Here is a 20,331-nt window from a genome sequence, read left to right on the forward strand (position 1 = left end):
TTTATGATGTGACTTTTTACAATACAAACAAAAAATACCAAAATGAAATATATGAATACAGTTACATGCAGAATGGTGACTTTTTTCTCTTCAAGAGGCCATGATTCCCATTTCTAGTAAAATAAAGAAGACACTGCACACAGGTAGAAACAAGTTGGGAGCTACCTCCACATTTTGGTCCAGAAATGACTTACTAATGCATTTTTACTGCTACTGACCATAAAGTGCAAAAAGAGAGTTAAAGGAAAGCTTTACGCACTGATTTCTACCATATTAAAGACACTATAATCTATTACGGGGCCAATATATGGAAAATATCTACATTTAAATGTTATTACAAAAATGAAGCAGTAATTAGAGTCTTCTGGCTAAAGAAGTCACTAAATTGAGAATTTAAATTTAAAGAATCCAGAACAAGAAAGGGCTGTTATAAAAAGCTTTAGGTGCACTGGAAGCTTATAAGTTTGTTTTTTCCCGTGTGTGTTTGTGTGAAAAAAGAGAGTCAGCTGTGTTAGACTAGCTCATGTACTCATCTGCAGAGAATTCTGAGAGAGGGTGAGAGAGAGAGATAGACAGACCATTGTTTGTATCGGAGTATGACAATTTCTCCTCTACACACACCTTCCAGAGTCCTTTTATTGGAATATCCTGTAAACAATCAAACCACCAGAACATGATTATACAATAGTAAAATGTTCTCAAGTCAGACGCCTGTTTAAAAAAAGAAAAATTGGAAGGTACTTAGAGATGTTTCCTTTTAAGTACATGACACCACCATGAAATTCAAGGCATCTTAATGTGTCAACCAAAAAAAAAAATCTCAGACAATGAAAAACAACAAACAACTTTGTCATGCTGTTAAATCCATTGTTATGGATATAAATGGTGAAAAACTGGTAAAACAGATTCAACAAACACTGACGTCCAGACTGGTATTGGCAACTAATACATAACTGGTGATCATTAATGGGCTTCAAAGATCTTTCCTTTCTTCTTATTCTTTTCCAAAGTTCTGAAAGAATTTTACTGTTCCAGAATACGCCGCTGAGCTTCCCAGTTGGCCTTGTTATCCTCATACTGACACTGTTTTTTCTCTAATTCCTTTTGCTGCACCGCTAGGTTCTTTTTCATTTGATCATGAAGCTGCTGGAGCTTGGCTTTGGAATCTTTCAGCTTCTGTAGCTTCTCATTGATCTTCATCTGAAACACCTGCTCCATCTCCATCTCTATCTCCATCGTGTTCTTCTTGGTTATGTACTCCCTTCTCTCTTCCTCCATTTGGGCCAGGGGGCTCTCGGTCAAAGGTCCTTTGTTCTTGTCTGACCTGGCTACTGGCTTGTGGCTACTGTAATTCCTACAGAGCTTGTTGTTGGTCATGTTCTTCAGGTTCTGCGTGTGGGTTCTTATCACATGTTTCTTAGAATTGTGAAATCACAATGATCACCATGTTCAACTTCTGCAACTCCTCAAGGATACTGCCTTCCTCGGACCCTTTGGCCATTCACTTCAGTGATAGTATTCCTGCCAACCACAGCAAGACATAAACAATCCTTTACCTTTTTAACAAGCTTGTTTTCTTCTTCATCATCTGTTTCTGGAAATTCATATATTTTAATTTTATGCTCTTGAATTTCTTTCATTATCTGCTTCTTAAACTGCTGGCACTTCTCCTTGAGGGTCAGTGTGTTTGCTTTGGAGGTGAAGCGGATGACTTTCACCTTGTTGTGCAAGCACTTCATAAACTCAATGTCCTATGGCTTGAGGCCATGTCCTGAAGGGGCAATAAACAACTGTGCCTAGTTGTCTGTCATCTACTATTTGTTCATCTGAGATTCCTCATTCAGATAATCCTCAAATTTACAATCAAAAACAGGCTGCCAACAATTACTGTTGTCTACTGCATCACCAGATCCTTCTCGTGAGCAATAACTGAACACCACCTTCTTTGATTAAAACTTTGGCTTGTTGCACTTGTACGGTCTTTTAAAATCTATGTGAGGGCCCTGGTATTCTGAAGAGTACAAGTCTGTTAGGAATAACGAATTGATTAAGTTGACTCCCGCCAATCCAGGTTTTCCTACTACCATAAGTGGGAACTCAAACCCTCTCTTCACAGATTTTCTGGATACTTAATTTGAGAGATTTGCATATCCCACCCAGCCTTCAAAGTTGTGTTGCGCTACCATGGCCCCACCCGCAACAACTGCAGCAGCAACATTCCTCTCCTCTAAAAGCGTTTTCTTTATTAAAAACCTCACAATTGGGTGCAATTTGGGGTGGAGTAGAGGGAGATAGATATTTGGATTGTTAGGATACCATTCTGTTGAATCTACTCTGCTTCTTTCAGGCACTAGTCACTGGTCACAAATAGTTCCCTTGATTTTCTGATCCAGGTGTTGAGGTTCTGGGGTGCTGGGGACCCCAAAATACCAACACACTGTGTCCTGCTTGAATGAATTCAATTCAAGACTCCTTTAAACCAAAGAAAAACAAAGTTTATTAAAGATTCGCCACTTTGGGTTGACTCTTATGGAGCCTAACCATTTGTAACGCTTGTATTCACAAGCAGGCCAGATACAGTCTCAGCTAGACAGAGTCTGAGCCGGATTGAATCTGAGCTCTTTCATGGAGGGAAAGATCTAGAGGTGGTCAAGTGGTCTGGGAGGAAGGTCTAAGGAGGATCTTCATGGGACTGGGGTAACTAGTGATGTAATCCAGGGTGGGAAACAACTGGAAGCAATTGGGAGGTATCAGACAATGCTGGGCTTGGGTGGGATGTAGGTGGGGCAATCAATAGGTAACAGACAATGGAAGGCCCAGCTATGCCAAGAGTAACAGATTTGAATATGAAAGGCCAGGTTAAGTGGGGAGATTCAAGGAAAATTCAAGGAGGTTCCAAGAGTCAGTACCTCATCACAGGGATTGTTTCCTTAAATTGTTCTCTAGATTTTTCTGTTACTAATTAGAATTACAAATCAACAAATAATCTGGATGTATCAATAATAAATGACCAGAACTCACTTCAAGTGGATATGTGTCCAAAGGGCATTCCTAAGGATTCATCTCCCAAGAGTCATTGCACTTTTCATTGTTATGTGAAATCTGGAAGAATTGGGTTAAGAGAAATGGGGTAACATCAACATGGTTTAAATGTGGAACTCCATACAGAATCAATAACTGTTAGAATGATAGAATCCTACTTTGATTTCATAGGCCATCTATTTTAATCCATAAGTAAACAGGGAATCTCCTTTGTAACATATCTAGCCAGAGATCATAGAGCCCTCACTTGAAGACTGAGGGTAAATCCCTACTTCTGTTCTTTGGGAATAGCCTTAATTATTAGATAGGCTTTCCTTATATCAAATTGAAATCTGCCTATCTATAATTTCCAAAGGAAGCTTCTAGATCTGCCTTCTACTACTAAAAGTAATGAGGATAATACCTCTTTTACATGATAGCTCTCCAACTACTTGAAGAAAGTTATCATTTATATCCTTTGACAAATCTTCTCCAGGTTTAATATCCTCAGATGAAATATTCCTTCAACCTATCTTCCTATGTCATGTATTATGGTAGAAAAAAAAGGAAACTGGATAATTATATCCATTTGGCAATCCATTTGGTTACAAAACAAACAGGGTCCAAGGCTCCCGGTAGCCAAGGATGCCAATGCTAATATACAATTTGGAGGGAGTGACAAACAGGATTATAGGGATTGTGATACCCAGTTTCTCATTGGTGGAGAGAGGACTGGGAGACACCGAGGTGGGAGGGACACATGCTTTAGAGTATTCATCATTCTGCTTGCTCTCTTCTGGATAGATTTCATTTTGTTGATATTCTTGCTAAAATGTGATTCTTCATCTCTTTTGTTACTGAATGAAGGATGAAAGAACAATGGGTGAGAAAAAAGGAGTATATTACAAGTGTCCTTAGGTGAACTAGATGTACAGAAATGCTAATTCAAAGAATTGATAAAATAGGAAAGTTAACGCTCTACAGAACCCAAGCTTCAAATTTCAGTCTATCATATATCCCATGTTAAATGGTACAATTTGGCTGGCAAAACATATTAAATAGAATAGGGAAACATCATCTTGAAATTGTGAATGAGGTGTCAAGTAATCATCAATTATCATAGCAATTCCTATTATTTTAAATATCTATGACAAATGATAGGGAAGATAGAATGGGAAAAAGTATTGCAAAGGAGGAGTTAACGAGAGAACTATTGCAATCACAAATTAGAATTAAGGCTGCCAGTATTCTTTAGTTCCCAGTATGCCTTAGGACTAGAGTTTAGGTTAATTTTTGCACCCTATTTTAAAAATCAAGTTTAAGATCATTTGATGATGTACAGTATAGCAAATAAGAGCAATGAACCTTGGAATAAGGAAATTCTGGTTTCAAGTACCTACTCTGATGTTTACTAGCCATGTAAAAAGCAGGCAATTCACTTAATAAGTTATAGAAGGGATATACTCTTCACTGGTAAAAAGATGAAGTGTGAACTTCATGGTGTAAGAACTCCCTCCATCAATGCAGATCATAGGCCTTTTGTAACAGTGCATAAATCAGGAAGTGGGAGACCCCATGGCATAAAGTAAGTGAGTCTTGAAATAGTCATGTGTATATATATATATATTTTTAGGGTCATCTATCACTTTTAAAAGTATGTAGAGGGAATGGAAATATATGAGTTACCTTATAGAAAAACATATGCAATCAACTTTGTTGAAGAACATCTAATTAATATAAACTGCAAAAGGTATTGGGGAGCCAAAGACCGACAGAAGGTGCTGATACATTTGCTCCTCTTTCCTTCATATATATGGAGTTTTCCTAATAGTTCACTCCTCTTTAGGAGATTGACTTTCCATTTTCAAGCAAATCATTCCCCTTCCTTTGTAGGTCAAAGCTTGCTTTTCAAAGTCTGTTTTGGTAAAATGCCAGTGGGACAGTGGATAGAGTGTAAGTTTTTAAGTCAGGAAGATTCATCTTTCTGGGTTCAAATCTAGCCTCAGATACTTAGTAACTTTGGGACCCTGGGCAAGTTACTTAAACCTGTTTGCCTCAGTCTCTTCATCTGTAAAAATGAGCTAGAGAAAGAAATGGCAACCACTCCAGTATCTTTGCAAGAAAATTCCAAATGGAGTTGTGGAGAGTTGGGCATGAATGAACAATTGTATCAAGAAACTGGAGAATGAAAAGAAAAATGCCTGCTTTTTCCCCTCATAGCCTGTTTGTGATTTCATTTCTAGAGGTACCTGTAGCCTGAATTCATTATTAAGCATTTGTTAAACAATTTTGGCCTCTCTCCTTTTGCCTGTTTATTCTAAATTAGCTCTCAAGCCCCCATGTTCAATCTGAGCCAAAATTCCTATCTCCCTAAAATAAGGAACACCATCTCTCTTGTGCTGTCTTTATTTCTAAGCCCTAAACGAAATACACAGTTTAACATTTCTGCTAACCAACAGAATTTTGTGATAGGTAAATAAAACCTAAATTGAAAGCAACAGGTAAGGACCAATATGCATGTAGCTAACAATAAGAGGGTCAAATGACTTTGCTAGAAGATGGGAGGATCTTGAGATCATACCTGTCCATTAGCAAATTTTCTCCATCATGGAGCCATGTAAGAGCAATAGTGTTTACTGACTGACTAATCTGGAACAAATCACTTAACCTCTTTTGGCTCCAATTTCCTCATCTACTGCATGAGAGGGTTGGATTAGTTGAAATCTAAGAGGCCTTCTAGTTTTAAATCTGTCCTCCTGTGATTTCATAATCTGTACTTGAATATTCACATCCTGAAAAACTGATTTACTGTAAATTCTTGAAATAATCGATTACGTTTGATTTGGTTTCATATATTTATTAATTCTATTGATAATCAATTGATTTTGTCCTGTAACTGCTTTAGTCATGGGTCTTTGTCTCTGAACTTAGTTCAGAATTCAGCTGGTTTGTAAAATGGATTGTAAATTGTAAATTTACATTCCCTTTATTTAAATTGTAAAATTAAGTCGAGGAATCCTATTCTCTTGCTAATCAATATTCTACTCTTGCTTCAAGGAATTTAGTTGATCACTGGGCATACCATTAGCCAGAAGGGAGTCTTTGCCATAAGGGAGATGGGTCTAATATCTTCGTATCACCAAACTATTCTTCCAGGATGTCTAGTTTGCTGTCCAAAAAGAGTTCTGGGCTATTATCTTGCAGATAGACTCAAACAATGAACACTTCTTAATTGCCAGAGGGAAAGAGAAGATTATTGCTAGCCCCTCATTACCAAACTTTGAACCTATCATGTTGTTACCCTCCCCTCAGCTCTGTAATCAGTTATGTTCTCAATCCCATGTCATCGAGCCCGTTTTACTCTCCAAAACCTATAGAAAGGGAACTATCCTTTTACAAGGGGTCTTTGGCATAAATGGAGGCAAACTATCGACCTATTTATTAACAGTTATCAGTGTTAATAAATGCTATCTCGCTCAGAGAAATATGCCTTGGTTTACCCTTTTGTTAAATTTCACTTGTGACAGCCTTAAAGAAGAAATAAAATCAAGAATGAAGCAGTTAGTAATATCTCAATTTCTTATGCCAAAGGTATGGAGAGAACATAAACCCATTCTGCAGTGCCAGATTAAGTTCTGAATTTATGAGTCCTCAGACTTGTCTCTTTATTCTCATGAAGTCAGATAGAAAAGATTGGCACTACTTGTATTTCCAGGAAAGTAAAATTAATTACTTTTGATTTTGCCATGAAAGCCTGGTTTTAAATAAATCTAAAATTGCTTTCGAGGAGAAGAAAGGCTGCCTCCAAATTTGTCTAAATGAACTCTGTTTTTTTTGTTTGTTTCTTTTATTTTGACTTGTTTTTAATATTGGCTTAACCAATGATGCCGTCGCTTGGGTATTCTCTGATAGGTCTTACTACTCTGATTATTAAAAAACTACTTATTATGTTTTTCCCTTGTACTATTTGCATTTTCTTTTAGTTCTTGCTGGTTTCCTTCTTAAATGATGAGTTCCAAATAGCTTAAACTGAAGTTAAAATTAAATAGCACTCTAATAATCGTGAAGAGTGCTTTGTAAATTGGCAAACAAAAAAAGTGACTAATTGTTTATATGGAGTTTACTCTACCAGATGAAGCCTGTGGCACTTTCATTTAAACAGCTCATTTTGTTGTAAAATTGTTCTGATTTAGAATGCTGTAGTTGGCCTGTGGCTCATTCTTTCAATCGGCAATTGGGATATTAAAGGAATTTAGAATACTAAGTACATTTAGTGCTTGTCTTTCATTATTTTATCTAACTTTATTTTCGTTACATGTTTTTAATGTTTTCTCCTCAATTTCTGCATAACTCTGTCTGTACAAGGATGTGAACTGAGTCATTAAGATGATTTGGTACAGAATCTGGATGCCCATGTGATTCATCAAACCATTTGTGTATGAACTAGCCATTGATAGGACCCCCAACCATGGTAGTCATTCTGTAACTGATACAATTCCATCATATAGAAAGTTTGGTCAAACTCTGATAAGAGTAAGATGGAGAAGCGAAATATGGGAGCTTGACCCCAGACTGGACTGGAAATTTGCCTGGGGCATTGGAAATTTAGAATGCAGTGATTTCCTTGGCAGGATTTAAAAAATTTTTTCACTCACAATCCCTTTAGCTATGGTGGGTCGCGGTGGGTCCTGACTCACAGTTTAAGAAGTGCTGCATAGAGAAGACACTGTGGATAGAGGCTGGTCTTGGGACTGAGTGGTTGTGGGGCGGAGCAGTATGGAGGAACATTTCCCCTGGTGGGCAGTGGTTCAGTTGTGGATCTTTTCCTTTTTGCTGGGGTTCACTATAGGATGAGGGAAAGAGGACCAAGAGCTGTGGAGAGGAGGGAAGGTGCATCTGGCCCTTCCCTTGTTCTGGCCCTGACCATCCCATTCCCTCAAAAATTTGCTATTTGTTCTCTACTATTTGTCTCTACCTCTTTGTACTAAAGCCCTCTAAAAGCTACTGGATCAGCTTATTTCTTATTTATTTTAATCCTAATGAACTTTGAGATTATATTAATATAACAAGCATGTGTTTTAGTATGATAAAAACTGACTAGATGACGCTAATGCTTTAACGTACTGTAAAAAATGGAAAAATGTAATCAGAAGTGTCAAACAGATGCTCAGTAATTTATAAGAGAAAACCAATATTTCGGCTAACAATATTCAGTAATCAAACACAAAATGATATGAAAATTAAATAAGTGGGTGATATTTTTCATATTTAAACAGAATTAAAAAATAATGCCAACTATTGAAGATAAATGAAAGCTAACTAGACTGATAAGAACTCTATGAATGAAATAAAAACTTTCATTTGATTCCTGAGAAATGATAACAGGGCTTTTTTTTGTGATAGAATAACATATAATGATTCTGTTGTCAAGAAGAATTACCCAGGTTGATGTTTTAAAGTGAAATAGGGCTTTAAGGAAAGCCTTTTTCAGGATAGGCAAAAGATAATACATTGAGATTCTGAACCCCAGTGGTAAAATCCTATTAGATTCTGGGCAGTCAGTCTTAAAAAACAATCAAGAGATATAGTGCCAATGCTCAGAGTTCAGTTTATACATTTGAAGCTTCCTTTTCTTCTCTACTATATATACACCTAAGAACTGATCTGCACACCTAAACCAATCCCTCATGCATCAGAAAAGTCATTCTGCACTCAGAAATGGAGTCGGACACTCTCTACATTTTAAGTACCTCCCCAACTCCATTTTTTTTTTTTTGGTATGGATCAGTTATTTCATTCTTAATATTCTTTATCGCTTTAATATCTTTTAAATAAAACATTCACAACTAAGAGTTCCTCTACACATCTTACCTAAATTTCCTGTTTCCTCTGGGGCTTTTGTGGGGTGGTGATGGGAGGGGTAAAGTTGGGAATTAGATGAATGAAGTTTTAGACTTGGATTTAGACATGTTCCCAATTTTCTCACTCTCAACTGCAATTCTAAATGTATTGTCCTGTAGAGACAATACAAAAAAGAGGGGTTAGGTTCTAGGTCACCCCAAAACAAACATGTGCAATCTATAACATAGGTAAAATTGGGCAAGTAGGTGGTATAGTAGGTAAAGTGCAGGGGCCGGGGTCAGGAAAGACCTGAGTTCAAATGCTGACTCAAGCGCTTGCTAGTTCTTGAGCAAGTCACTTAACCCTGTTAGCCTCAATTTCCTTATCTCTAAAATGAGCTGGAAAAGGAAATTACAAAACAAGAAAACTTCAAATAGGGTTCGGACATGAGAGAAAAAAAAGACACAGATACATATCTTGTGAACTAGGGCAAGTCACTCAATCTCCCTAGGTTTCTGTTCATCATCTGCAAAATGATGGGTTTTGACTACATGGCACTGGAGGGCCTTTACAGGTCTCAACATATTATCCTAGGATTACTTAATTCAGTTCAATACAACAAATATAGGTTAAGCTCCTTTGCATATGCAAAAAAGAGGATGGACTGGTCACATAGCAGCTGTTAGAGATAGTTGAGGAGAGCCCGGTGCTACTTTAGCATCATCAGATGTTAACAAAACATGGAGAAGGTACTCAACATACTGGATGTACACCTGGTGATGAACTTATAGAAGGACATGGAAATGTCGATTGAGATGAATGGGTTATGAGTTGTATACTTTCAACACCACAACTTTCCTCATCATGGTTTCAGTATATCATGAGTCAGCATAAGAAATTAAATGGGAATTTTGGGGGAGTTTTGCAGAAACCACAGATGACACATGCAGGCCGGCAGATATCACATAGTCTCTGACCAAATACTTAACCCAAATTTTGCAGTAAATTACTGTAAATACCCCATATGAGAAAAAGAAAAAATTCAGACTTGTCTGGTGTGAAGGGAAGGTCAAAGAATTTTACATGGATTTTCCATGTCACATGAGTGTCCCTAACCCCTGAGATGTGGAAGGGATAACTGTAGTTTGGAAGGAACCCATACATCAATAGGTTCATAAGTCCATTCAAGTATCTGAGAGTACTTGAGTACTGTGGGTTAGATAACTGAAATGGATATGGTGTAATGATGAATAAGATAGGGTTCTTGTCCTTACCAAGTAGCAGGCAGAGCATGTACATTGAAAAAACTATTCTGCAGATCCGATTGTGATAAGTTGTACACCTCCTCTAGTACCGAACATAGTGCTCTATAAACAGTAGGAACTCAATAAATGACTATTGAATGAATGAATGTATCATAGGAGATTGGCAGCATTTATTAAATACCTACTCCATGCTAGGCACTGTGCTAGGCTCTGGGAGTAAAGGACAAACTTCTGCCCTCAAGATATTTACTACCTAGCTGGAAGATACAGCACATATGAATAAAATGAAATGTGTGTTCATCCTTCATTGCCGAAGAAGACCATAAAATGAAATAGAAAAGTATACAAAGACAGAAACCAGTATAATTCCTTTACCATGTGACAACTCTTCAAATACTTGGATATGTCTGTGAGGTCTCTGCCAAGTTTACAAGCCATGGACAGAGGTTGCAGAGTATCAAATTTAGGAAGTTTCCTAAAGATTGTTTTTGGCTGGGATCAGAGAGTTTGTTGGCATAAGGAACTTATAGTTTTAGAAGTGATGGAGCACTTTGAAGCTAAGGGACTTGCCCAGTGTCACCCAGACAGTGTGTGTCAGAAGGAGGACTAGATCAAGATCTTCCTGACTCTGAAGTGGCTTCGTTATCAGAGACAAAATCCTCCTCCTCTTCCAAACAAGAGCTACCCCCAAGCAAAAGAGGCTTGTTTAGGAGGAAATGGTTCCTCCTCACTTGCAGTCTTCTTTGAATACATGCTGTGGTTGGGTATTTTGTAATTGTTCAGTCATTTTCAGTTTTGTCTGACTCTTTGTGACCCTATTTGGGGTTTTGCTGGCAAAAATAGTAGAGTGGTTTGCTTTTCCTTCTCTAGCTCATTTTACAGATGAAGAAATAGACACAGGCAAGATTAAGTGACTTGCCCAGGGTCATACAGCTAGTAAGTGTCTAAGGCCAGATTTGTACTCAGGAAAATGAGTTTTTCTGACTCCAGGCACAACACTCTATCTATTATGCCACCTAGCTGTCCAAGTTTAGGGGCACTTTGGGTGTGTTATTGTCTGTCTTCTTATTCAGGCATAAGTTGGACTAAATGGAATTTGAAGTCCCTTTCAAATCTGAGATGCAGTGACTCTGGGGAACTGTAGCTCTCTGCTGTTTAACTCTTTGATCAGTGAAGGGCATAGGTGTATGTGTCATACTTTCGGATGGCATGAAACTGAAGGGGACTGGAGGGATGGAGTTCCCAGAAAGATCTGAGCAGGTCAGATCATAATATTGAATCTAAGAAGACAAAATTAAATAGGGATGAAAACAGGTATGTGTGGGTTTGAAAGATCAACTTTGTAGGTACAGTATAGGGGAAGAGGCTTGGTAATAGTTAGATAATAGTTCATATGAAAAAAGAACCAGGGGTTTTAAAGGATTGTAAACTCATTGTAGGGGCAATTAGGTAGCACAGTGGACAGAGTGCTGGGCTGAATTCAAATCTGCCCTTAGACACTTACTAACTGTATGACCCTGGGCAAGTCACTTAACCCTGTTTGCCTTAGTTTCCTCATCTGTAAAAGGAGCTGGAGAAGGAAATGGCAAGCCACTCCAGTATCTTTTCTAAGAAAATCCCAAAAAGGGTCACAAAGAGAGTTGGAAACAATGGAAATTTCTTCACAACGTCATCAACAACAAACTCGTTGTAAGTCAATAGTTCCATATGTCAGCTAAACAAATGGGTGCAATAGTAGTCTCAATTAAGCAAGAAATAGCGTACAAGACTAGGGAGGTCATCATCTCACTGGACTCTGCTTTAGTTAGACCACACCTACAATATTAAGTTCACTTCTGGGCACAATATTTTAGGGAAGCCCTGGTTAAATTGGAGACCATCCAAAGGAGGGCCACCAGAATGTGAGGTCCTCAGGATCATTCTGTATAAGGATTAATTGAAACTACTGGAATATTTAGCTCAGAGAAGATTTAGCTTGGAGAGTGGGGTTGTGGCAGAGGACAATGTAGGGGAGGAAGAGAATCACAGATGGCTTCAAACATTTAAAGGGCTTGTATGTGGAAGAGGTCTTAAACTTGAAATAAATCTTTCTCTGAGGGAATAACTAGGGATAGTGGATAGAAGCTGCAGAAGCAGTGTTTAGCCTAATGTAAAGAAAATTGTGCAACAATTGATGCTTTCCAAAATTGAAGTGGGCTTTCTGGGGAAGTAGTGGGCTCCTTCCCACTAGAGGTCTTCCAGAAAGACTGGATTGGCAGTTACTGGGAATGTGGTAGAGGGAATTTTTGCTTAGGTACATGGTGGGCTAGATTGCCTTTGGCATATTTTCCAGTTCAGAAATTCTGTTTTATAGGTTACATGTTAATAATAATAATACTGTTAGATTCAGATGTTTTTACTTGGCAGTCTCTAGGAGCATAATTAATATCAATATACTTTATTTAAATTTACTACAATAATGCTAAAATTATTATAACACATTTCTTTAAGATTTATAGAGAATTTTCATGACCCCCAGCTTCGATGGATAAAATGTTCTACTTTTGCAACTCACTGATTTTGATGTCAATGTATCCTCTTGGATTCTTGAAATAAATTAAATTCGATTTAACTTAACAAATGTTTATTAATTGTCATGCTTTCTGATTAATTCCATCTATCTAGATCACCTTGTCTAGATCCTTGTTTGTCCTCTATGGGTCTCTAGATTATTCTTTCTTTCTTACAGAGTTTAGGGCCTGGTTTTGTCTTTCTGCTGCGACCCTTGGAGATTTCTCTGTTCATCTATTTTTCCTTTGAACACTTTGGGCTCCTACTTCATAAGCTTCTTAAACTTCCATTACTTCCATATTTACTGGACCTTTGTCACTCATGAGTGTCCATACTTTGTACTTTCTCTTCATCCAATATTGTTCCATCTCCATGGTTTTGAACTTTGGTATTTCCCTGTGTGATCACAATTTCCTGCCCCTCCAAGCTTTCTCTCTGCCTCACACCTGGATATTTTTTTTATCTTTCTCTTACCTCCAGTCCTCCCATCCCAACCTGTTGTTTTCCTATTTATCACCTCTGTGCTGACCACACCCTCCTTCTTCCATAGTTTTCACCCTATAGCTAACCAGTTCAACCATGCATAGTCCTCTGCCTTTGAATTCCTTGTCCATTTGTCTTTTGCCACTCATGCCCTGTTAGTTCTTGGCTTGCTTCACTCCCATCACCTATTTTCTTTGCTCCTTTTCAAAAGTTGCTGAATATGCTAGAGAAAATAATGAAATCTAGCAGGGTCCACCACCAAGTCATGTTATTTAATTACAACTAGTATCCCACTGTTGTGTGGCTATTCTCTTATTCGTTGACAATTAACTTTCAATCTTGTCTCCCACAAGCCATTTTCCCTGTTCAGCACACTAATACCCTTCCAATTCCCCTTTCTTTCTGAAGATTACATTGCTTCCTATCTTACTGAGAAAACTAAGTTCCTGAGAGGAATGATTATTTCCCTCTTGTATTAATAACTAATTATTGAATTAAGACCAACAATTTCTTCCTTTTGTACTTCCTCATCCAGAAATCAACCAGAGTGGGAAATCTTGGGCAAAGCCTTAGGTAGGCTAAGATCTAATTAAAGACAGTAAAGAAATTTTAAGTTTAGGTGAATGGATAGATTCCTGCTCATTGTGTTTATTCATACAAGTCTGGGAAAATGTGGATTCTCCTTTTTGTCAGACAGGTGAAATAGAAATTGATAATTCTCTTTGGCCAAGACTTGGGTGATCCAAGTCACATACTCCAAGACCTTCATTAGAATGAGCCCATATATCATTTTAATAGTAATCTCTCATTACTTGTTAACCAATCAAAGTTGATTGCCACCCTCAGGAACACCCACCCTTCTAAGCTCATACAAGTGTTGAGTGAGTTCTACAAGGGGTCTTTGTTATTCAAGAGTGTCATTGACCTCTTTTATTAATAAAAATGCTAGCATTATTAACAAAATGATGATTTTACCCAGAAATTGTTTCTTGAACTTTTTAAATGTCACAGCACTCTGTCCCAAAGTCCTTCATCTCTTTATGCCTCAAACCCTTTTTACATCTTCACCTGCTCTCTTCCCCTTACTCCAGTCTCTAAGGAGGTGGACTTTCTCCTTGCCAAGGCTAATCCTTCTGTTTGTATCTTTAATTTGAATCTGTATTTTCTCTTCTGACAGCTTGTCTCCTCAATCATTCTTTCCTTTCTCGTTAGTCTCTTCCTATCTACCAGTTCCTTTCTTATTCTTTACCCTACAAATTTACTTCATTCTTAAAACTTTGACTCTGCCATCCCCTCATATAAAATCTTATATGCCTCTCCAAATTTACTATGAAGTCCCCTAATAATAATAGATAAAATTTTTATAATCCTTTAAGGCTTTGCAAAGTGCTTTATATTTAGTATCTCATGATATGCCATGACTCTCTGAGGTAGGGGCTATTATTATCCTGAGGCTAAGTGTGGTTAAGTGACTTGCTCAGGGTCACACAGCTAGCAAGTGTCCAAGGCAGGATTTAAACTGAGTTCTGATTCTGACTGAGTCCAGCACATTATCCACTAAGCTGCCTGGGAAAAATTGTCTGTAGTTTTTGCCTTTGCCTTCTTCCCCACCTTTACTCTTTATAGCTTGAGTTTTGGGGAGTTTTTTTGGGTCCAACACCATACTCCTAACACTGCTATCTCAAAGGTGATCCTTGACTTCTTAATTGCTAAACCCAATGGCATTTTCTCAGGCTTCATTGTCCTTGGTCTTTCTACAACTTTTAATACTGTTACTCACTAACTTACTTTCCTCTTTTGACGTCTCTTATGCTACTCTTGTTAAGGTTGAGAATACCTGGAGGGCTCATAACTTGTTGGGGTGGAAGATCATTTTCTTCATAGCTATCCAAAATCATGAATTGCCTCCATACCCCCAGGCTATAGAAGTGTCACTGTGTGCTCTTGTGGTTTGACTGCTGGATCTGGAGCCAGGAAGATCTGAATTCATATATGATTTACAAGCTGTGTGGTGCTGGGCATTTCACCTATCTACCTCTTTCCTCATCAATTAAATGTGGATAATAATAGTACCTACCTCCCAGAGTGAGGATTAAATGGGATATTTTAAAGCCTCTGCAAACCCTAACGTGTCATATACATGTTGTTGTTACTTTGTATTTGGTGTGAGATTTGGCACAGGTGTGTGTGTGTGTGTGGGGGGGGGTGTGGGTGTGTGTGGGAGTGTGTGGGTGTGTTTGTGATCTACCTTGAAGCAGTAATAGAGTGAAAAAAGAATGGGGCTAGCAGTTGTAGAGTTACATGGGTTTAATATAAACTAGAGTCCTCAATACTTGTTAATGTTGGAAATGTGAGAAGTGGCTTCTAGGGTCAGGCAGAGGCAAGAATCTTAGAGCTAGAAGGACCTTTGAAAACTTTTAGCTTAATTTTTCACCCAATATATTGTTCACTAAAAAAAAAAAACTGTCTCTCTACCTGTCTCTGTCCCTGTCTCTCTGTCACCCTCTGTCTCCTGTCTCTGTCTCTTTCTCTCCCTCTCCCTTTCTCTCTCATCTTTCTCTCTCTCCTTCTATCCCTTTGGGCAGTCTTGTGAAATCTATGGTCCCTAATAGTTGGTCAGTTACATTGCATGATGGTCCATAGACAGGAAAACTTGTGATTTAGCTGTGAGTCTAATAACTATAGACATTTTGAGGTAGTAATGACAATGTATTTTCAACAACTGTAATGTGATAAGAAAATATCTGTGATTTCTATTGGTGACAAAGTTATAGGCACTGGAATATTACTGGGGTTTTGTTTCCTACATTTATAATTGAAGGACATGCTAAATTTCAGTTAGAAAACAAAGATGTAATTCTTTTTCCTATTCAATTCATGTCCCTCCCTCCTAACTCACCAAATCTATATACAGACCCCTCATGCTCTTGCTTTATGGCATCTCTGATGGATATTCAACCCACTTGTTCCATATTTGGGTTCTAGTTCTTTTGTCTGGAGTCACTGATTCCTCTCTCCTTCCCCCGCACTCCTTCCCCCCACCCCATTTCATTTTTTTTTACTTTCTGTTCCTTCAACTATTTGAATTCAAGTTTCAGGATCTCTCTTCTGGCTAAACTTCCTTAATTTACCCAAACCTCCCTTTGAATTTCTTCACTATTCTGGTAACCTTTCTCACTCTAGTCTATCTCTGCTTATAAAGCATGGAGTTGGGAAATAATACGTTAAGTGTGGTTTAAGCAATGCATGATGCCATGGGACCTTCTCATCTTCTGGACATTCTACTTCCGTTAATATTGTTTTATTATTTCCTTATTCTTTTTAGTAGTTACATCATACTGTTCCTCACACATTGAACTCAGTTTGACGTTGAATGGAGTAGAAGAAAGAGCACTGTTAGTTCAAACCCTGTTACTTATTGGCTGTGGGTATAACAATTTTTGTTGAGTCATTGTTCAGTGTCTTTGTGACCCCCTTTTGGGGTTTTCTTGGCAATGATACTGGAGTGGTTTGTCATTTCCTTCTCTAGCTCATTTTACAGATAAGGAATTGAGGCCCAGGCTAACACAGCCAACAAGTATCTGAGACCAGATTTGAACTCATGAAGATGAATCTTCCTCATTCCAAGTCTAATGCTCTATCCATTGTGCCATCTAGCTGCTCAGCCTTAGACAAATTATTTAATCTCATTGTCACTTTCTTCCATTTATGTTCATTATTTCTTCAAATTTCCTATAGTTATTAGATCCATGACTAAGTCATAAATTTTCCTGTCTAGGGATCATCGTGCAGTGTAACTGACCAACTATCAGGTTCTGTAATTTGCATCAAACTGCCAAAGGAAGTTTGCACATGTATGCATCATACACATACACCCATACACATATGCACACGTACATGTATCATCTAGGTCAATGTACTCATTTTGCCATTAAGGAAACAGAACTCTAGGGAGTCAACTGATTGTTCTAAGGTCACCCATGTACTTAGTGGCAGAATTGAGAACGAATTCAGTCTTCGTAGAAACTACTGTTAAGCCAGCTCTCCCTTGAACTGCTTTTACAGGATTATTTGCTACCTAAATTCAGGCTTTTACTTTTATCCTTGTTAGGTTCCAGCCTGCTATCTTATTTTTGCATACTAATTTTGTCAACTAGTAGTTTGGCTGTTCTCAGCTTTTGGTTCACATGCAAATCGGAGAAACATATTCTTCCCCATCTTCATCCTAGTCATTGAAAAAAATGTTGATTAAGACAAAACTGAGCTCAGAGACTTGTGTTATGTTACTCGAAACCATCTACCCTTCCCTTTCAGGGTTAAGCAATTTTGTTTGATGTGTTTGACGGGGCTGATGAAGGCTTGACCCATATGGCTCTTCTCTACCCTCAATCCCCGTAAATGTTATCTGGTTTTACATAACACAGAGTTCAAGGTGGAGGAAAATGCAGATGATTCAAACATTCCTTAGGAACCCAGAGTTTTAAAATTGGAGGGAACTTCAGAGATTATTTACTCCAGGGATTCTTAACCTTTTTTTTTTAATAACATGTATCTCTTTGGTAGTCTGGTGAAACCTAAGAATTCTTTTCAGAATAATGTTTTTAAATGTAGAAACCAAAATATACAAGATTAAAAAGAAACCAATTATATTGCAGTATAGTTATCAAAAATATATTTAAAAATGACTGGAATTTCGATTAAGTCAATTGTATTGAAATAGAGCTACTGAAATATGTTATTAATAAAAAACCACATGCATGGACCTCAAGTTAAGAACCCTTCTGGTGCTGAAACATTTCTAGAAGCCTTCCTTCCACAGACTTCATCTGCAGCAGGCTTTTTGACCAATATCTTGCATTTTTTCTCTCCACCCCTAGATGGCAAGCTGAGACCTTGAAGAGGCCCCTGGCTCCCTGTGTAATTTCTAAATTCCAGGTTCCTTAGGCAAGCCCTTCCAGTGTTTTTCACTTAATGAATATTTGAAAGAATCATTTGGTCCCAATAAAGAACTTGGGCTTTTGAGGGAAAGGTAAACAGGACGTTTTAGTGGCTTGAATAGGAAGGATTCCTTCCTGAGGTGGAGTGTAGGCAAAGTCAGAAATTGTACAGACAGTCCATAGAATAGTGAAAGAGAAATCTTTTTCTTTGCCACTCTTCATCATCGTGTTTTTCTTCCTTCCATCTCTCCTGTTTTTCTTTCTCCCTTTTCATCACAAAGCACCCACTCATCATGGTGGAAGGAGTCTTGTTGGGAGGAGGGTAGGATGAAGACCATTCTATTTTTTTTGCCTGTCCACTGGGGTTTTGGTACTGTATTATATCAAAGTCAGACTATAAACACCTGTAATTAGGTGTTTTGGTTTTTTTTCTAGCACAGTGTCTGGCACATAGTAGGCACTTATTAAAGCTTGCTATAGTAAAACCTTGATCACAGGCTAAAAGAGGTATTGGTTCCTAAGTGAACAGAGGAAAGAGGACTTTATTTATTATTAAAAAATAATCCACAGAAAATAATTTTCTGGGCATCTGAGGGTTTTTTCCTTTTAAGTAAAATATTTTAAACATTTTGGTTGAATGCTTTTCCAAAACGTATCACACACATTCTTGACTTCACTGTGTTGTAGAGCACTGTGGAAAGAACATTGGATCTGAAATTGAAAGACCTGGGTTTGAAGTCCTAGCTTGTCTACTCATTAGGCAGACGATCTTGGGTTAAGTCATCTAAACTCTTTAGGCAACAACTTCCTTGTTCCTGGCCATTTGAAGCCTGCCAGGGAATTGCTGCAAAGCGGACTTTGAGGCAGTTGGTGGTCCAGTAGATAGAATGTAGAACCAGGAATAGGAAGTCCTGAGTTCCAATTTGGCCTTAGAAACTTACTAGCTGTGTGACCCTGGGCAAGATGCTTAAAATTTGTTTGTCTCAGTTTCCTCAAATGTAAAGTGGGGACAATAACTTTTGAAGCTCAAATGAGATCAGTAATAGTAAAAATAAAACCCTTAGGGTTAGGGTTAGGATTAAATCCGATTCTAACCCTAACCGATTCTATCAGGTTCCTGGCATATATAAATGGTTTTATATAAATGATTATTCCTTTCCCTGGCTAATAGTAGATCTGAAAATGTGTTGACTTCCCATGTCATGGCTACCCAAGTCTATTCAAGACTACCCAAGTCATGTTGGCCTGGGAAATAGCATTCTGAAGACTGATGATACTTCCCGAAAGTGACAGTGACAGTGGTAGTAGCAATGGAAAGGATCAGCTGGGTGAAGCTTGAGTGGATTACAGTCACAATGTGATAGAAGCAATGAAGGACACATTTTGGAGGTAGAAAATGGATAATGACACCTCCAAAGGCCATGAGTATTGGGAGAAGGCAAGAGGTTCAGGGATGACAGCATCAGATCTGGAGTAGAGTAGTGGTAGTCCCAGAACTCTGGGAGCATGTCTGTAGGAGGCCGAAGGTACAGGTGATCTAACTGTGAGAACTCATTCAGGAGAGGCTTGTTTTCCCCAGATATGACCCAAGGAGGCATGCTATAGACATCACATCTTTCTGTATCTTTGAATGGGAGTTTTGTAAGGATTTTTTCTCTATGGGACTATGGAAGATGGTATTCATTTGGTGTGGGGGCTGAGAAAGATTTTATAGCATAATCTCTCTCATTTTTTACCTCATTATTCTGTTTCTACTAAATATTATATTTGATTTAGGGTTTCTGTTTCATCTTTTGGTAGAATCGGTATTAGATGAGGGCCTGAGCCATATCTCTTCTGTACCCTAACTCCAAGGAATGTGTGATTCCTGGAGTTAGTGTGATTCCCATTACAAAGAAAAATACTTATGGATTTTAGATAACAAAGAGCTTAAAGTGGGGAAAAAAAGCAAACATTCCTTAGTAACATAAGGTTTTTAAATTAGAAGGAATTTTATGCACCATTTAAATCTAAGGGTCCTTAATTTTTGTTGTGCCATGGACCTCTCTGAAATTCTTGTAAAGCTTAATGGATAATTAACTCTTCAGAATATTATTTTTAAGTGTACAGAATAAAATATTCTGGATTTCAAAGGAAGCAAATAAAGTTATCAAAATATTTTTAGAAGTGATTTCATGGACCCCGCATTAAGAATCTATGATTTAATCTAAATTCCTCAAATCACAGGTGAGGAA

General features: G+C 37.9%; 1 pseudogene; it reads right to left on the minus strand.

The window, feature by feature from the left end:
• Nucleotides 1–618: 618 nt before the first annotated feature.
• Nucleotides 619–2,189, minus strand: LOC140531721 (septin-7 pseudogene; annotated as a pseudogene).
• Nucleotides 2,190–20,331: the final 18,142 nt, after the last annotated feature.

This window comes from Notamacropus eugenii, chromosome 3, assembly GCF_028372415.1.
Source record: "Notamacropus eugenii isolate mMacEug1 chromosome 3, mMacEug1.pri_v2, whole genome shotgun sequence".
Classification (NCBI taxonomy): Eukaryota; Metazoa; Chordata; class Mammalia; order Diprotodontia; family Macropodidae; genus Notamacropus; species Notamacropus eugenii.